The sequence below is a fragment of the Sarcophilus harrisii genome, chromosome 1 (assembly GCF_902635505.1).
Source record: "Sarcophilus harrisii chromosome 1, mSarHar1.11, whole genome shotgun sequence".
NCBI classification, from domain to species: Eukaryota; Metazoa; Chordata; class Mammalia; order Dasyuromorphia; family Dasyuridae; genus Sarcophilus; species Sarcophilus harrisii.
Window position 1 is genome coordinate 430190142 of NC_045426.1, and position 20665 is coordinate 430210806.

The 20665-nt window shown below is 35.8% G+C and overlaps 1 pseudogene; it reads left to right on the top strand.

Annotated features, from left to right (window-relative positions):
- Positions 1-10998: 10998 nt before the first annotated feature.
- The window catches only part of LOC111719514, a 29087-nt pseudogene continuing 19420 nt past the window's right edge, over positions 10999-20665 (top strand).

A 20665-nucleotide genomic window follows, 5' to 3' on the forward strand; every position in this document is an offset into this window, starting at 1 on the left:
CCTGGGATTGCCTGTTTCCATTTGTGAAATTTTGTCTTCTGAAAGATATAATTTGCAAAGTGTGTTCCTGGGACCCTCATTTGAGGGCTTGAAATGAACATTCCCTAGTGTATTTATGATTAGTTTTTGTTAATGAAAGCACTGGCTTCTAGTAGAGTCCCTTGCCCGTCCCCGTAATTGTACCTCCCTCCCTCTGCCCACAGCCCAGTTGCAGAAGACATTATCTATCAATTTATTTTTCCCCAAGCACAGTGCTTGTTTTCTGACCACATCTTCCCTCTGACACTACATCCTCAATCTTTCTCTCCCATTGGTTACAAAAGGAAAACTAAATATTGCTATTTTCTATTCCTTTGTCAGTAAGGGATACATTTAGCTGCGCCCCCCCCCCCCCACACACACACACACATACCCACTTTTTTTTTTTTTTAAGAAAAAGATGCAGAAATTAAACTGGAATGGTAGGAGATCTGGGGAACAGGTTTCATGAAATCACAAGGGAGGTCTCTGGGAATAAAACATTTTTTGTGCTTTACCCACAAAGTAAACAAATTATACAATTACTACCTTAGTCCAGGCTTCTTCACCTGTTGTAAACATAATTGTAACATCCTCTTTTTTGTGTCAAGTATCTTCTTATTCCATTTCATCTCACATCCTGGTGCCAGAATATTGTCCTGAAAAAGTAGACCTGACCAAGTGACTCTCTTACTTCCCACAAATAACAATTTTTAAGAGACAAGAGTTTTGGGGTAAATTATAATCAATCAAATTAATGCTCTATCCCCTGCACCATCTCCTGCCCTTAAGGTAGAGAAAATTAATCAACTTATTTTCAGGTCAATTGCTTTTTCTCACTCTTTCTGACCCTTTCACCAAAACACAGCCCAAAGATGAAGGCCCTACTTTTAAATGCTTTCTTTCTCTCTCTCTCTCTCTGCCCCACCTTGTGGGCTCCCATAAGTGGAAAATAACTTTCTGGTCAGACTAAAGGCTGTAAAATGAGCCTTCTGTAAATATTTCTGAAGGGCCTATCAAGGGAAATATTTTCAACTGGAAACCTTCCAACCATCATTTTCTCTATCAAATGCCTAACACTTTCCAATGATACTGTCCCTAACCCTCTGCCTATTAGATTTGTTTCTTCTAAGTTCTGGTCTTTCAAATGGTGATCAAATGCTATATCAACCAGCTTTTGCTGCTTAGACAAGGTCCTGACCCCTTGAGTTCATCACACCTCCAAAGTGGGGTCCTATAGGAACAGATTTAGCTCCACAACCATTCCCAGCAAGGAGCAATTTTAAAAGATGAGGCTATCCACCTGTACTCCAACTCACCTTGGCCTCATTTGTCTGAGTGGAGGAATTGGTTGATGATGGAGTGAACAGATCCAGAAAAATACTACCCAGTGCCATAATGAGCACCCAGTAAGGAACAAACTGACCTTGTGCTGATCTCCACTAATGTGCCCTGGTAACCAGGTTTGTACCCTTATAGTGTCAGCAAACTTTGACCTAAGTTTGTCTCTGTAACACTTCCTCCCCACAGGCCATTGTATTTTACTTCCAGCTTCTGGCCACTTAAAAAGTATCTCTGGAACTGGCTTCTTAAACATTTCAGTCAAGAACCCTTCCTATTTAGGGACAATCAATACTCATTTTTTCAAAGATTTCTTTAACAAATGAAAGACTGGTGAATGATGTGAACTCTCTACCAACTTTTTCCCAGAAATTGCTAAAATAAACCTATTGTTTCTAATATCAATAATAATCTTGTCAGATTCTAAGAACTGCCTTGTTTGCATTAAAATTATGTGAAGCCAGAGATCTTGATTAGTTCATCTATTTGTTAATCCTTCCATCCTGTGTCTAACCTCTGGCACTGTCTGATAAGTGTATCTTTAGACAACCTAACTCTTCCATGGTTCTTCTCCTTACTGCCTAGATCTACCCTCACCTCTCCTTTCCCCTTGGAAAATCTCCTGGGATTTTAAAAGCATAATTATTATGATTTTGCTTTACTTAGTCATATTTAGATGATCCTATGAGCTTTTTCACACAATAAATGGCACATCTTTGTTACCTGTGATAAAAGCTATGACTTAATTTTTTCTGTCCCTTTTATTAAATTTTATTCATTATTATGAACTGCCATTGAAGGTATGAGTAATATCTCCCAGCTTCTTAAAGTCTTCTAAAAATTTAGCAAGTGTCCCAATGTCACTGACTAAAATGTTAGACAACACACAGTTAAAAACCCAGTTCAAGGGGCCTCTAGGTAGCTTCCTTCATATTGACATTGACTTATAAATGACTTATAAACTCTTTAATCCACCAAATAGTTCAGAATGCAACTAATCATTGTCATCTGATCTACAGGTTGATATCTTGTCTATAAAAATAGCAAAGATAATTTTGTCAAATGTTATACTAAAGTCTAAATAGATTATATAGCAAATTTGAGAAAGTTTCTTCTATTTTGTATATGTGATGAGGTGCAAATGATGAGGTGCAAGAATAGAGAGAAAGAGATCCCCCAACAGCAATGGGATCCCCTTGGCCAGTAACAGGCTTTGGGAAAGAATTTGCAAACCCCAATGAATACAGGTACGAGGTTTGTGGCACCCTAAGAAGCCAACTTGCTAGGAAGACAGACTTCCTTGGGCAAGGAATATAGCAAAAGTGGGTTACACTGAGAAGAAAATATCTTCAGCAGTGGGCATGATCCTGTAAGGACTTTTACAAAGATTCGTGGTTCAGAGTTATCTTTTATTTAGCCTTCTGAGGCTTTTTCAGGGTTTTCCCAGGCCCTGAGCTGCGAGCAATACTTCCAGGAACTAATCTCCAATTCAATAAAAGGTGATGATTATATCTCTGGCCAAGATCTCCAGTTGTATGAGACCACTTAACTTAAGGGTGTTGTCTAGAAAAAGTGTGCTTTTCCTAGGGGAGAGCTTGAGACCCCAAATCATCCTTCCCTCACAGATTAAAGGGGACACAGCTTCAGGGCTCCCCAAAAGTTAAAAGGAACACAGGTTACATCCTATGGGAATATCTTTTTGTTTCATATTTGTTAAGTTCTTAAATTTTAAAAAGAATTAATCAATTAATCAATGTTTATAAACACCAACTGATGCTAGGTAGACCCAGAGATATCATTAGGAAGATTTTCTTTATATCCCCCACACATCTCTGATTCATCTATTTTAGTTTTACCTTTTATGACCAAATAAAAGAAGTCTAATTCTTTCATGTATGCTACCAATTCAAACAGTGCAGATAATTGTTTTATCCACCTAAATCTTCTCTTCTGCAGGCCAGCATTCAACTAATTTAGTTTCTTTAATAAATCCTAATTGGGAACACCCTTTAGGCCTCTCAGAATCTTGTATACTTTTATCACAACTTGCTTTAGTCTGTCAGTGTATTTCCTACAATATGGTCCCCAGAATTTAATCCATCTCCAAATGTACTCAGGCCAAATATAATACACATGTATCTATTATGGAAAAATAAACAATTAAATATACAATCTAGAATAAATGAGAGGGACCCTAGTTCTGTCATTATTATTTCCCAGAATTGGTCTCATTTTTTTTGAAATGTGTGATGATTTATTGCATTCCACTAAAAGTATTTCTTTATGTTTTGGCAAGCATCACTTTGGGACATTAGACTAGGGGGAAGAAATTTGGTTTATACTCTCCAGATTTCATTAGAAAGTTTAAGAATCTCAGTGGATATCATTTATTTTCACTATTACCAATTTCATTCTAAGCAGTCAAATTCAGATAAGACAATATTTTGTTCATTTTATCTTTAAGCTGTTGACTCTCTTGTGCTACCGATTAATATCTCTGGTCTTCACTTTCCTCCTGTGTACAAAGAAATGTTGGAATCTGATAATGTTTAGATCAATGAATCTAAGCCCTTATTTACTATTCCTTGAAATAGCCACTGGCATCTCATCTCTATATTTTTAATTTCTCTGCCCCCTCTTTCTAGCATGTTTTTCCTATGTCTTTATGCTAAGTAACTCAATTTATCCAAATCCTAAACATCTTTCAAAACCAAATGCCATCTCCTCCATAATATTTTACTTTATTTTTCTCAGGTGAAAATTTTTTTTTTTGCTATCAATTATCACAATTTATCCATATCTTTCATGAGCTCTTACATCAATTTTTTTCACTATATTCTAAAATATACATATGTACATACACCCACATAATCTAATGTGATATCATTATATATTTAATATATCTATGTATATATTTACATAAACACTCTTATATGTGTGTGTATGCATACACACAAATATATAAAACCTATTATAAGGGGATGTAATAATAAACACCTAGAATCCTTGATATTATATTTAGGAATCCTAATGTACAGTAGTATAAATACACAACCAACTTGGTAAAACAGGGAAAGAAAAGGTATGTTGTTATCTGAACAGGACCCAGAAATAGGACTGGAAGTATTATGTAATGTAATATAATACTATAACAATTTTGTTTTAGAGGTTTAGTCAAATCGTTTAGCATCGTTTTTTGGTCACTTTCCCTTCTCTCCCTCCATTTCTCCTTTTCTTTCTTCCTTCTTTTTCTGGAGAATTATTCTTCCCAAGTCACATAGTACCAGGAGAAACTTTAGAACTGCATGGGCTGACTAGGGAAAGGGATTAGGATCGAAGCTGTAATTTCAGTTGTGTAAAAAAATTTCTATTCCAATGAAGACTGACACCATATCTTAAATTTACCGTCTAATAGAGTTGCCTAGATACTTGAGATGATAAGTGACTTTCTAGCGTCGCACAGGCAGTATGGATCATAGACTTGAACCCAGGTCTTCAGAGAAGAGGCAGATGGGGTTCAAAGGACCCTAACGCCACTTTAGTGCCTTTGGCACCAGTTTTCCAGTATGCCCCAAATCAGGAAATAATTTAAACAGTAGCTTCTATCGGACTCCTCCCCCAGTCCAATGATGCTTATTCCCAAACCCTGGGGGTGGCTCAAGCTTCTGGAAATTATCCCTAAGGGTAAACAAGACCTACCCAGGATTTAACTGCAGGAAGGAAGCTGCAGCAGTTTCACTTACTGTCTAGCCTACGGCCTACACCAGTGGGCTAGAACTACTGAGATATTCACCAATAGACAATGATTCCTTCCTCCTACAGCTGAGTATGGAGAGAGGCTGGATGTTAAGAATAGGATTGCCCGAGTGGCACAGAGGGCCCAAGGTGAGAGGGTCCCTGATCTGCCTGGTATGCCTCATTAATCACCCTGAGATTCAGGTCCTGCTGCTCGGGATTTGTGGAGTCAACCTCCCTGTGATTTTGCGCGCTGCCCTTGTGTCTGGGTTTGGAAAGTCTATAGAGACTCCATGGACCAGAGCATGTCCTGGGCGCAAGGCGAGAGGCAGCTTGTAGCTTGTTTGCAAGGACTTAGCCCTAACCTGGCATGGAAACCTGGCAGCGGATAGTGGGTTCTGAATGCTTTCTTGGGATGTCCTTGATTGGAAATAGGAAATAGTACTTTTCTCCACTTCCCAGCTTCTCCCGCCTCGCTGGGGCACATCTTAGCAGTCTGGTCTGATTCTTAGGAATTATGCATAGGGATGTTGGAGAGTAGAGGCGGGGCTGGTGATAGAAGCTCGGGCTCTGGATCCTGAGCTTGCAAGAATCCAGAAACTGTGAAAACTGAATTGAGGTGTCCTCTAATCCTGCTAATGTTGGGATTCAGGGGTTTTAGACCCCACAAAGTATATTTGGATTATATATCAGTGTTGAGAAGTGTCGCAAAAGAATTTATAGGCATACACTTCCAAATGAAGGACAAGGATTTTATTTAGCTGCTAAAAAGAATATATGCAAAAGGATTTCAGCAATTAACTGGGGGAAGGCAAGTTCCCTGGTAATAAAAAGGAAGAAAACTCATTAAGCTACGATTACACCAGCTAAAGGGTTAACCCTAAAAAGGAGTTAGCAAGTTAGGGAGGCACAGTTAAGTTCTTTTATTCAAGAGATAAAACCTAGGGCTTTGACATCATAATTTGGGTGTCTGATTAGATATGGTAAAGATAGACTTGTGCCTTTGTCAAATTAATAATTTTACCAGGGAATTAATCCTAGAGTGTGGAACTATAATAATGTTGCACTTAAAGAGACACAATTAGGATCAAAATGCCTAGATAATTAGTGCTCCTCTCTGTCTGCTTTTGGGAGCAATTTAGGGAGCAAAATTCAGACTTTCTCTACATCTTGCTTTTCTTTGCTATCTTGCTGAATTGTCAAAAGATCTAGGGCTTCACCCTAATCGTTACCTTCTTGTCAGTGCGATGGTGGGGGGGGAGAGGGGGGGAAGGGGACTTTTGAAAGCCCTGATAGAGGAAGAAACAAATCTCTCTCTGCTTCTAGGTTCCAGGTGAAACTTACCCTAGAAATGTGGAGAAAGAGAAAGTGAACTGAAGGATTCTCCTTACAGGATTACTATATGGGGGCGGGGGGGGGGGGGGGAATAATAATCGGTTTCATTTGGAAATAGTCATACAATTTTAAGATCGTCTGTAACCACAGAGAGCCTGGAGAAGAAAAGCCCAGAGGGGCTGAGTAGTCTAGTTAAGTTTACAAGGCTAGTTAGTGGCAAAGTCTGCCCAGAACTCAAGTTCTGAATCCTGACAGAACTCTTTATGACATTGGTGAAGTTCCACTCCCCTCCATTCTCGGTCAGGGAGTAATGATGAGGTTTGACGCAGGGCAGGGAGTTGTGGAAACCCCCTTGTGGTCCGTACAGTTCCTTTGTAAATGAATTTACAAACCCGAAAAGTAAAACTGGCAAAAGAAGTTTATTATTAGAACTGAGAAGTCAGCTTCTGCAGGCTGACTTCCTTAGTGGCAGGTCCCGATAGAGAAGTAAAGATCTAGCAGAGAAATCCCGTCACAGAGGTAAATAGGATCTTGTTAGGGAAATAGGTGAGAGAGATAAAGAGGGAGTACTGCTGAAAAGAAAATGTCTTTTCAGCTTTTCAGCAGGCAGAGGGTTGCATCTAAGCCAAGGAGAAAGAAAGAGGTTCCTTGGCATAATTCTTGCTTTTAGGTCCCCTGCAAGGAGTTGGGCTAAAGGAAGCTTGTTATATGGGTTATTCGCGCTGGGAGCGGTTTGATTGAAATCAAAACAGAAAATCTGGACTAATCTCCAACTCAATAGATTTGTATAGAAATCTGGATCTCCAGTTTGGGCTAAGTAGGCGTGGTCCTGGACTCAACTAATCCCACCCAGATAACAGAATGAAACTACTTTATCTTGATTCCCTGGGGAGGGTCTCTCAGGTGAGAGCTTCTCCAAGGGAGTTTCCCAAGCTTTCCCCCAAAGTCAGAAAGAGTGTGAGAGAGTTTCAGGGCTCCCCTCATCAATCTTTTACTTAGGATCCAAATGGGCTGGATCCTAAAAAGCTGTAAATCCTAGAAGTGAATTGAAATTTTTTTAAAAAGAGACTGAAGGCTTTATGATTATGGTGATCAGGCTTGTCACCTGGGAAGAAAGTGTGAAATGTACTTGCCTCCTTTCTTAAGAAAGATTTTCATCATGGGTGTGGAATGTTGTGGGGATCAGGTATACCTGCTGGTTTTGCAGAAGTGCTTATTGTTCTTCCAAGGGAGGGACTTACTGGACTGGGGAGGGGATAGAGTGTTGGACCAGAAATAAGAAAGACTCGAGTCTAATTATCAGCAAAAATCATTTTACTTCATTTTCCTCAACAGTAAAATGGGGATAATAGCTCATAGTGTTCAAGTTGGTTGTGCAGATCAAATGAGAAAATATTTGTAAGGCACTTGCATAGTGGTTGGCATGTAGTAGATGCTAAGTGCTTCTTCCATTCCTCTATTTACTGTTGGAAAAAGTGGATGTATTAGGACAATGTCAGGTGGACATAGGATTCTCCCAGATCCTATATTTAAGAAGGGCCCAGATGAAACAATTTAGAATTTCCTACCTGACTATAGGCGTATCCTCCCTCTCATTCATTTCTAGTCTACAACAGGCATTTAATCAATATTTATTGATTATCTAACTCTTGATTGCAACTAGCCTATTTGCATACTGGTTTTGATTCTAACCTTTCTAATTAATGATCCAATTTCCCCCATTATTCTTCTATAAATTGGTTGCATGGACATCCACTGTGGTCTCATAAATTCCTGTTTGTGGCCTAGTCACATTTTGTTTCACTTTCCTGTGTGGAACTTTGCTCCATTTCAGCCCTCCTTGGTTGACTGGGGCTAAGGAAGAACTGGGCTATATGACTATTTTGATAGTCTATAGCCTTTCAGCTCTGGTCTTCCATCATTCCATCAGCTGTTCTGATAGACATTTAATTTCTTTTGCTAGTTTCTCTAAAAAGTAGAGTAACAGGGGCTTTGAGTCATCTTTATAGAGGTGGGGTTTGCAACCCTGAAATTGGTCGATATTGCTGTCAGAGGAACATAGAGAGACAGAGACAGAGACAGTAGACACACACACACACACACACACACACACAGAGAGAGAGAGAGAGAGAGAGAGAGAGAGAGAGAATAGGAAATGATCTTGAGGAAATCCCTATACCAGCAGGTAAGGAAGAGGATAGAGAAGGGACAGAGACATCTAAGATGTAATGAAATCCAAACAAAGAGACAATGTGGAAAGGAAGGGAATAACTAAGTGATACAGGCAAGGAAGTAAAAGAGGATGAAAGCTGAAAATTGGAAAGCAGTTTCAGGAGCCTAGGGAAGATTTAATTCTATTTTGAAACAGTTGAGACAGTTTCATGTATGGATGGTACTGACTGACATTAACACCTGTATTTTCTTGGTGTTGTTAGGCCAAAATTAGCACAAGTAGCAGAAAATTGATACTGATTTTGTTGCACCTCAGCTTCAAAGGCTACAATGAGTGCACAATCATCTGAAAACAAAACCTCATGCACCAAATCCCTCCCCTTTACTTTCTCTTGCAGCCTTTTCAAATTGAAAAACTTACCACCAGTGCAGTAGTTGACTTTGATGCTATTTTCCTTATTGAAGGCATTTGACATCCTGGCTGAAAACATTATGCTGAAAAGCATGGGAGCAAGCACACAGCCTTGTTTCATTCCATTAGTGACTGGGAAAGCTCAAGAGCATCGTCCATTGTCCAGAAGCTAAGTAAACACACCATCATGAAATTGATGGAATATTGGATCATCACCTTCCTACTGATAATTTTTTGTTCTTTCATTTACAATTAGTCCAAGAAATCAAATTCATTAACACAAACAGAGGTTATACAACTAGTCAGTGACTACACACACACACACACACAAAATCTGGGGTGTTTTGTAGATAGAAAGTTCATATGAGTCATCAATGTGATAAATCAATAAAAAATAACTAATGCAAGCCCAGACTATATTAGAAGAAGCATGTCCTGGAATGTGAAGGCAGTAACAAAGATGACAGTAACAATTATATATTGCAGGTGATCTTGGAAAGATGAGGAATCATGGGTGTGTAGTGTTGTGGGGAACTGATGTGTCTATTGGTTTTGCAGGAGTGGTTGTTTTTCTTGCAAGGGAGGGGATGGCTAAATACGGGAGTAAATAAAGTCTGAAATCAAAAAGACTTGAGTTCAAATATGAGCAAAATCATTTTTATCAGCTTGTCCAAGGTCACACTGGCAGTAAGTGCAGAGCTGGGTTTTGAGGCCCCTTCTCCCGAGTCTGCATCTATCCCACTGCAATGCTCCTGCATTCATGCTCTGGCCAGGACACATCTAGAGTCCTGTCACTGGTCCTGAGGATCACATCTGCATGTCCAGGGGAGAGTGAAATGGGTAGAAAAAGAAAAGAAGAAGGTATTCTGCAAGAAAAAACTGGGGATATTTAGCTTGGAAGGGAGAAGTTAGTAGGCACAGGAAAGCTATCTTCAAGTGTTTGAAAGATTGGTATGGGAGAATGATTAGACTTACTCTGCTTGGCCTCAGAGGGCAGAACTCAGAGCAAAAAGAGGAGGTTTCAGAGAATTAGGTTTAGGCTTAATATAGTAAAAGCACCCCAACAACTGCAACTATCTAAAATTGGCATGTGTTGCTTTAAGAGGTGAATTCCATCTTGGGAGATGACTAGTTTTTAGATATGTATTTTCCAGGAGAGCTTTTGAAATCTCTTCAGTCTCTTATCTTCTGTAATTCTTTAATTGGAAACCTTGGCTTTATGCTGACATAGATGCTATAGAAGGTGTAATTACTCTGGTTCTGAAGAGAGGAAGGATTTCTCCTTAATAATTTTTTGAGTCAAGTTAAAGTAATCTGCCCAATTTCCACAGTATTCTTGGTCTTTACTCCCAAACAAATAATCCTGTTGCCTCCCTTTGGGCAAAAAATATAGCCCTTGTCCTTCAAAAAGAGATCTTAGGTAAGTTTTACTCACATAAGTAATGATTAGGCAAAGGATTGTGGGATAAATGCCAGGTGACTGATTCAGGCACTTGCTGCAAGTATTTGTCCAAGTAATTTTTATAGGCATTCATGTAGAGACCATTGATAACTAAAATCATTGGGGAAGCTTTGAAGTAGAGATGGCATTTGAAATGAACTTCCACAGAAAGTTAGGCTATATATAAGTACCATGAAGGGCATTCTAGGTAGCTGGTCTAATCTTCAGGAACATATGCACAGAAAAAGAAGCATTTTGATTGTTTAGTAGACCAGGAGACATATTATTAATTAGTTATTTGGGGAGCAAGAAATTGATACCAAAGACTCTTGTAAATATCAAAGCACTTACTAAATATGAGCAAAGCTGAGGTTATTTGATTTTCTCCAGTGTTACATTTTTTATTGTTATTATTTTGTTCATTTATGGAAGCAGTTAGTACAGTACATGAAATACTGCATTTGGAGTCAGAAAGACCTGAGTTAAATTATATCTTAGATCCTTACTAGTTGTATGACTCAGGTTAATTTAATTCACCTCTATTTTCTTCAGTTTCCTCATCTGCAAAATGAGCAAAATAATAACACTGACCTTGTTGGTTTCAGTTTAAAGTAAAATGAATTAATATGTCAAGTGCTTTATAAACATTAAAGGACTGTGTAAATGCACTTAACTATTGTTAATAAAGATGCATCATTGAAGATGATGTAGATTCAAAATGGAATAGATGGATACAGACAGAAACGCCTCATTTTCATGTACTGTTGTCTTCTCATTTAGGTGTGCCATGATGACTGCTCTGTCTGAAGCAATCAATACCTTTACCTTCAGTGCTTTTTTTTTTTTTTTTAATTATTGAAAAAGATGGCTCACAGAACATGTTTTATTCTCCTCTGAGCTCTACTGTGCTCTGGCGATGGTCTTAGAGGGGACTAAGGGAAATACTGCTGCCCAGATACAACAGGTACTAGGAACTGTGAAAAAAACAAACAAAAAGCACAATTAAAAACAAACAAATCAAACTTTATGAAACTTTTTACATTTCTCCAAGGCCGTACCTCAGAGGAGCTGAGTATTGCCAGTAGTGAAGCTATAGAGAGTAAGGGGAAATAGAACCCGATATATGGATAATCTATATAGCCTCTGTAATATGGACAGTAGAGATTCAGGGTAGAAATGTCCCTGAGGTTACTAATGCAGCATAATCTTACCTTCTTACCTTGCTATAGGGAATAACAAGGTCACTTTCAGGGAGTTGGGGAGAGGATGAGGAAGGGAAAGATAGGAAGTATAGTAATGTATAATGTATAAAGTCTAGAAAGGTAGGTTGCAACTAGGTTGAAAAGGGCTTTAAATGCTGAACAGAAGAAATCTGTAAAGTCAATAGGGGCCTAATGGAACTTATAGAATAGGTGAGTGACCTTATTTTTTTTTTTTTTTTGATGGCTAATAAATGTTTATTGACTGACCTAGACTATTTTTTTTTTTATTATAGTAACTTTTTATTGACAGAATCCATGTCAGGGTAATTTTTTTTTTTACAACATTATCCCTTGCACTCACTTCTGTTCCGATTTTTCCCTCCCACCCTCCACCCCCTCCCCTAGATGGCAAGCAGTCCTATATGTTGAATATGTCCTAGTATATCCTAGATACAATGTATGTGTGCAGATCCAAACAGTTTTCTTGTTGCACAGGGAGAATTGGATTCAGAAGGTAGAAATAACCCGGGAAGAAAAACAAAAATGCAAACAGTTTACATTCATTTCCCAGTGTTTTTTTCTTTGGGTGTAGCTGCTTCTGTCCATCATTGATCAATTGAAACTGAATTAGGTCTCTTTGTCAAAGAAATTCACTTCCATCAGATTACATCTTCATATAGTATCGTTGTTGATGTATATAATGATCTCTTGGTTCTGCTCATTTCACTTAGCATCAGTTCATGTAATTCCCTCCAAGCTTCTCTGTATTCATCCTGCTGGTCATTTCTTACAGAACAATAATATTCCATAACATTCATATACCACAATTTACCCAACCATTCTCCAATTGATGGGCATCCACTCAGTTTCCAGCTTCTAGCCACTACAAACAGGGCTGCCACAAACATTTTGGCACATACTGGTCCCTTTCCCTTCTTTAGTATCTCCTTGGGGTATAAGCCCAGTAGAAACACTGCTGGATCAAAGGGTATGCACAGTTTGATAACTTTTTGGGCATAATTGCAGATTGCTCTCCAGAATGGTTGGATTCATTCACAGCTCCACCAACAATGTATCAGTGAGTGACCTTATTTTTAAATGCCTTCAGTCTCTTTGGAACTTTCAGTTTATTTTCCTTTGAGGATTTCTTTTTTATTTTAAAAGAAAGGAAAGCCGTATTGAAGTTATACTTTTATTTTTTTCTAAATAGATTCTTTCTTTAAATAAAGGTACAGATGTCCACCAAAGTTTCCAGTCTTTTCTTGAAGAAGATAATAAATCTCGTGGTCAATGCCTGCTCAGAATTGTCAACCAGGTCTTTGGAGAAAAGACTTATGATTTTATTTCAGTAAAATCTACTATTTTCTCCCTATATCAACTTAAGGAAATCAATGAAATTTTCAAATCAAAGAAAGATGACAGTAATATCTCATCCGTTGTCATGCCATTAAAGATTCAGTTTGAACTATTTGAAAAAGTTAGCCAGTCCTGGGAACACAGTGTTATTTTCCATAATTTTTAAGGATTAATGGCATGATACAATGAACACAGCACTATTAGAATTCAAATCCCATCTCTGCTATTTATTTGGACAAGTCATCTCACTGTGCCTCAGTTTCTCCTCTGTATAAATTGAAGAAGTAGACTAGCTGCCTTCTAAAGTTTTCTAGTTCTAAATCTGTGATCTTATAGAAAATGAATACCAGATTCATTATCTCTTTCAGAAAGGTGACTTTTAAATAATAATTTGTTAATTTATTAGAGAATATTGCAACATTATTAGTCTTCCTTTGGACTTCCCAACCATAATTATTGCTTTGTAAGTGAAATTTTTGTGCTCATAAGACTTAAAGGGATTTAACAAGCCCCTTTTTTAAGGGCTTTAATTTTTAAGCCCTTAAGTAATTTTTAAGTCATTAGCTTCATTTTGTTAAAGACCTAAAAGTTCATCCAAGTCAAACACAAAAATTTAGGATCATGTTATGGTGATCTGTAACATGTTTGTGACTCAAACTGATGCTGAGTGAAATGAGCAGGACCAGGAGATCATTATATACTTCAACAACAATATTATATGATGACCAGTTCTGATGGACCTGGCCATCCTCAGCAACGAGATCAACCAAATCATTTCCAATGGAGCAGTAATGAACTGAACCAGCTACGCCCAGAGAAAGAACTCTGGGAGATGACTAAAAACCATTACATTGAATTCCCAATCCCTATATTTATGTCCACCTGGATTTTTGATTTCCTTCACAAGCTAATTGTACAATATTTCAAAGTCTGATTCTTTATGTACAGCAAAATAACGTTTTGGTCATGTATACTTATTGTGTATCTAATTTGTATTTTAATGTATTTAACATCTACTGGTCATCCTGCCATCTAGGGGAGGGGGTGGGGGGGTAAGAGGTGAAAAATTGGAACAAGAGGTTTGGCAAATGTTAATGCTGTAAAGTTACCCATGCATATAACCTGTAGATAAAAGGCTATTAAAAAAAAAAAAAAAACATGTTTGTGACTGTTAAAAAGAAGGGGTCCAAAATTTCTTAGCAGTTCATTGATTTAATTTCATTTTGGACTTGGTTAAATTGTTTATCTACTGTTTAGTCTTTTAAGGAATCCTATCAGAAATTCTACCATTCAAATATAGAAGAACTTGAGTTTGCTAATATATCAGAGGAAGAAGAAAAATATAAATAAGTGGGTAGAAGAAAGGACTGAAGGTAAGAAATCATGGGATTTCTTCTTAACTGTTTCAGAGATGGTGATGAATGATTATAAGTCTTGCAAACTAAAAAAGAAGTGATTTATAAGCACAAAGTAAGCACAAATCTATCCATTAAATATTATTAAATTGTTTTTGTCTTTTCCTTGATTTTTCAATGTCTTATAATGCAAAAGGCCAAGGAATAAATGAAAAAAAAAGGTGAAGTTTGGAAACCTAGAAGTACATGATTTCCAGCTATATTTTAAAGCAGTGATCTTGCAAACAATCTGGCACTGTGTAAGAAATGGAGTGATGAATCAGTAGAATAGATTAGGAACACAAAGATAGACACTAGAAAATGACCATAGTAACTTTGTTTGAAAAACCCAAAGATTAAAGTTTTTGGGCCTATGGGCTCACCATTGACAACATTTTGCTATGAAAATTGGAAAATAGTTTGAAAGTAACTAGGGATACACTTATATCTTATAGCATATATCAAAATAAAGTCAGAATGGATCTCAAGGATGATATAGGCAAATTAGAGGGGCATGGAAAAATGTACCTGTCACATCTGTGTATAAGGGAAAAGTCAATGACCCAAGAAAAGATAAAAAATATTATGGCAAGTAAAATGGATGATTTTGATTCCATGAAATTAAAAAAGCTTTTGCACAAAACAAAAAATAAAAATAATAAAAAATCCCAACCTCCAAACCAATAACTTGCAGCTAAATTATTGCAGCAATAAATGCAGCTAAAATTAGAATCATAGCAGAATACTGGGGGAAATTTTCTTACATCAAGTTTCTCAGATTTAAAGGTCTCAAATGGATAGGTGACTGAGCTAAATTTATAAAAATGGGAGCCAGTTGATAAATATTCCAAGATTATGCACAAGAAGATTTCAGGAGAAGAAATCAAACCCATTAAGAGTCACCTTTAGAAAATGATCTACATCACTACTAATTAGAGAAATGTAAATCAATTCACTCAGGGATACCACCCTACATGGGTCAGATTGGCTAACATGATAGAAAAGGAAAATGAACATTTGAGGAAATGTGAAAAAACAGAAATACTAGTGCACTTTTAGTAGATTTATAAACTGATCCAACCATTCTGAGAAATACTTGGGAACTACACCCAAAGAACTATAAAATTATGCATACCCTTTAACTCAGAAATATCACCTCTAGGTCTGGATTGCAAGGAAGTGAAAGAAAGGAGGGAAAGACCTGTTTGTACAAAAATACTCATAACAGCTTTTTTGATTGTAATAAAGATTTGGAAATTTAGGGATTTCCCATTAGTTGGAGAATGACTGAACAAGTTGTGTTATATAACCATGATGGAATTTTCTTGTGCTATGATTTCAGAAAAATCTGGAAAAACTGATATGAATTCTTATAAAGCAAAATGATCAGAAGCAGGAGAACATTGTATACAGTAACAGCAATATTGCAACAATGATTAGCTATGAAAGACTTAAGTACTCTGATCAAAACAATCATCCAAGATAATTCCAAAGGACCAGGATGAAAAACACTATCTAGGAATTCAGAATGGAGCAACCTTTAAAAAATTGTTTTATTTTTCTAATTTTTTGTCATTAACATGGTTAATATGAAAATATGTTCTACATGATTTCACATTATAACAAACATCAAGTTGTTTATCTTTTCAAGATGACAGATAGAAGAGGAGGGAAGTAAAGAATAAGAAACTCAAAAATTTTTTAATTTTATTTTGTTAGGTTATAGATGCAAATCATTTTTTTTACATATTTCAATATGAGTCATGTTTTTGAAGAGAAAAATCAAAATGAAGGAGGAACTACAAGTAGGAAAAAGTGAAACCCATTTGCTTAAATCTGTATTCAGTCTTCAGAATTTATTCTCTAGATGCAGAAGGCATTTTCATTCCAATGTTCATTGTCTTGGATCTCAGAATTTTGAGAAAAGTTAATCACCCAATCTTGCTGTTGTTGTGTACAATGTTTTACTAATTCTACTCACTTCATTAAGCATCAGTTCTTGTAAGGCTTTTCAGGCTTTTCTGAAATCAGTCTGTTCATCATTTTTATATAATAATAATATTCCATTACTTTAATATGCCATAACTTTTTCAGCCATTCCCCATTTTATGGACGTCCACTCATTTTCCTAGTCTTTGCTAACACATAATGAGCCTTTACAAACATTTTAATAGCTTTTTATTTTTCCAAATACATGCAAAGATGGTTTTCAAGATTCACCTTTGCAAAACTTTGTGTTCCAAATTTTTCTTCCTCCCTTCTCTCTTCTCACCTCTCCTAGACAGCAAGCAATTCAATATAGGTTAAATGTGCAATTTATCTAAACATATTTCCAAATTTGTCATACTGCACAAGAAAAATCAAAAGGGGAAAAAAACACGAGAAAAAAATCAAAACAAACAATCCAGGTAATAACAACAAAAAAGTGAAAAGGCTATCCTTTAATCCATATTCAATCTCCTTAGTTCTCTTTCTGAGTGCAAATAGCTCTCTCCATCAAAAGTCTATTGGAATTGTCTCTCATTGCTGAAAGAGTCAAGTTAATCATTACATAATCGTGTTATTGGTATGCACAATGTTTTCTTGATTCTGCTCACTTCATTTAGCACCAGTTCATGCAAGTCTTTCCAGTCTTTTTTGAAATCAACCTGCTCATTATTTCTTATAGAACAATAATATTCTATTATATTTATATAACAGAATTTATTCAGTAATTAGCCATTGGCTAATAGTAATTGGCATCCATTGAATTTCTGATTCCTTGACACTTTAAAAATGGTTGATGCAAATATTTTTGCCCATGTGGGTCCTTTTTTTTAATTGTCTCTTTTGGATACAGACCCAGGACAGGTAAACTATACCTTATTCTCATAATTTGCTTATAATATTACTCTCTATGTCTAAATCTTGTATGCATTTCAACCTAGTTCCATACTATCTCTCAGTGTTCTGAGCAATTTTTGTCAAATACTGAGTTCTTATCCCAGAAGCTAGAGTCTTTGGGTTTATCAAACAGGAGATGACTATAGTCATTAATTATTGTGCCTTATGTATTCTAACCTATTTTATTGATCCCACTCTATTCCTTATCTAATACCAAATGGCTTTCATTATTGCCTTTTTATAATATAATTGTAGATCTCATACTGCTAGGTCACTGTCCTCTGCATTTGTTTTTCATTTTATATGGTTCCTATTTTTTTGTTATTGATAAAATCAATTATTCCAATAGTTATATTCTGATATTGAACCAGCCCTGAATTCCTGATATGAATCCCACTTGGTCATCGTGTATTATCCCGGTGATAAGTTATTATAATTTCTTTGTTAATATTTTATTTAAAATTTTTGTATGAATATTCATTAGAGAGATTGGTCTATAATTTGTTTTCTCTATTTGAACTCTTTCTAGCTTAGCTATGAATATACCATATTTGTGTCATAGAAATTTTCATTCATCTTAACTTTTCTTTTTCCAAATGAATTGTTATTATTTTTTCTAGTTCTATAAAAATTTTTTTTGGTACTTTGATTGCTATGGCACTGAATTAGTAGACTAATTTAGGCAGAATTGTCATTTTTATTATATTAGCTTGATCTAATCATGAGAAATCAATATTTTTAGGGGCAGCTAGGTGGTGCAGTGGATAAAGTACCAGTCCTGAAGTTGGGAAGACCTAAGTTCAAATCTGGCCTCAGACACTTACCACTTCCTAGCTGTGTGACCTTGAGTAAGTCACTTAACCCCAATTACCTGGAGGCAGGAAAGAGAAATCAATATTTTCTCAGTTGTTTATATCTGAGTTTATCTATGTAAAAAGTATTTTGTAATTGTGTTTATATTTCCTAGCTTTGGCTAACATATAGAAATGTTGATTATTTATCTGGACTTATTTTATGTCCTGCAACTTGGCTAAAGTTGTTAATTTTTTCAAAGTTTTTTTTAGTTAATTCTCTGAGACTCTCTAAGTATAACTTCATATCATTTGCAAAGAACAAGAGTTTTATTTCTTCAATGATTACCCTAATTCCTATTTCTTTTTCTTTTCTTACTACTAATGCTAACATTTCTAGTACAGTACTGAACAATAGTGGTAATAATGGGCATCCTTTTTTCATCCTTGATCTAATTAGGAATGCTTCTACCTTCTCCCCATTATATATAAGCTTCTGATGGTGTTTGATAGATGCTACTTATCACTTTAAGAAAAATCCATTTATTCCATTGTCCTCTAGTATTTTTAAAAGGAATGGGTACTGTATTTTTTAAAAAGCTATTTCTGCATCTATTTAGATAATCATATGGTTTTATTTATTTTGTAATTGATAAGATCATTATGGTATTTGTGTCATAAGAATTTGGCAGGACTTCTTTGCCTATTTTTCTAAATAGTATTGTTTTGGAATTAATTGTTCTTTAAATACTTGGTAGAATTCATATGTAAACCCATCTGGCTCTAGAGATATTTTATTATGGAGTTAAATTCAAAATTTTAAGAAATAAATATAAAATCATATTTGTAGGTAACTGAATTATTTAGTTAAATAAATAAAATTATGGAAAAGAAAAACAACTATAATGCAAAGTTTTGGAGTCAGAAAATTCCACATATTTGCTCTGTGAACTTGAATGAGTCTACTCACTTTTCAAACCCCTACCTTCTCTATTTGTGCATAGAGAAATTATCATAACATATCAAAAATCTCATAGGATTTTTCTGAATCTACATGTTAAAACATATTGAAGGTATGAAGAGAATTTTTCTTTCACATATTTAGTGAAAGGAGGGATGTTATATATTGAAAATGATTCTTTCTTGTAAACTAACCGTAGTATTCAGAGGTATTTTATTATATCAAAACACAGAAAAGACTTCAGTATATAGTTTTTCGTTAATAACATTTAGTGGACAGATAGTTACAGACTTTATCACTGCTAGGCATTGCTATGGGAAGGTGAATAAATATACTTGAATAAATTGTAAAAGTTTTAACCCTGTTTAGTATATATCCTGATAGAGGATATAATCAAATGTTAGAATAATGAGGAGGAGGAGGAGGAAGAGCAAAAACATGAGGCTAACTAGGTTTAATAAAGTTTTGTAAAATGCTGTGTATATGTTATCTCATTAATTTTAAATGTGATTATGACTATATCTATGCTAAATTCTCTAATGTTTTATTATAGGTAAGATTGTGGAACTGCTAGCTAATGATACTATTGATTCACTGACCTCTCAGGTACTGGTGAATGCCATCTATTTCAAAGGAAAATGGCAGATACAATTTTACAAATGCACGACAACAGATATTCAAAATCAGCAAAGTAAGTGGCAATTTTGCCATGTCTTGGGACTCCATGGGCAACTGGGACAATAGCAATGAATTAGCATATTGCCTTTGTTTATTAAAATATAGATAAAGTTCTAACAACATACAGCTAAACTCTTTCTTTCTTCACTGTTCTATCTCTCTCCATTCTTGTCTTTCTCCCCTAGGAAAGCTCTCCCTCAATCTTTTCTCTCTATTTTCTAATATAATATAGAATTCACTTCTACAACTCAGTTTCCCTTTATTTCAACTGTTAGGAGGATGTTTTCAGAGTGGCCTGGAGAGATTTACATGAACTAAAGTGAAATGAGCAGAACCAGATCATTGTACATAGAAACAACAAGATTACACAATGACCAATTTTGATGAACATGACTCTTTCCAGCAATGAGATGACTGATGTCAGTTCCAATGATGTGATGAAGAGAGCCATCTACACATCCAGAGAGAGAGCTGTGGGAATTGAATGTGGATCACAATATAACATTCTCACTCTTTTTGTTGTTGCTTGCTTGCATTTTGTTTTCTTACTCTTTTCCTTTTTGATATGATTTTTTGGTGCAGCAAGATAATTATATAAATAGGTTTACACATATTGAATTTAACATATATTTTAACATATATAACATATATTAGATTCCTTGCCATGTAGGGGAGGGAATGGGGCGAAGAAGGGGAAAATCTGAAACACAAGGCTATGCAAGAGTCAATGTTGAAAAATTATCTGTGCATATGTTTTGAAAATAAAAAGCTTTAAAAAATAAAAACAAAAATTTTTTTTAAATATTTCAATTGCTAGCCCAGTCAGTCTCCTCACCTCAAAACCTTGGGATCTCTTATTACAGTAGCCTCTGGAAGATGGCTTCCTTGCCTTATCTATATGTTTACTTTCTTATAAATTTGGCATGGTAAATCACAGAAGAAAAGA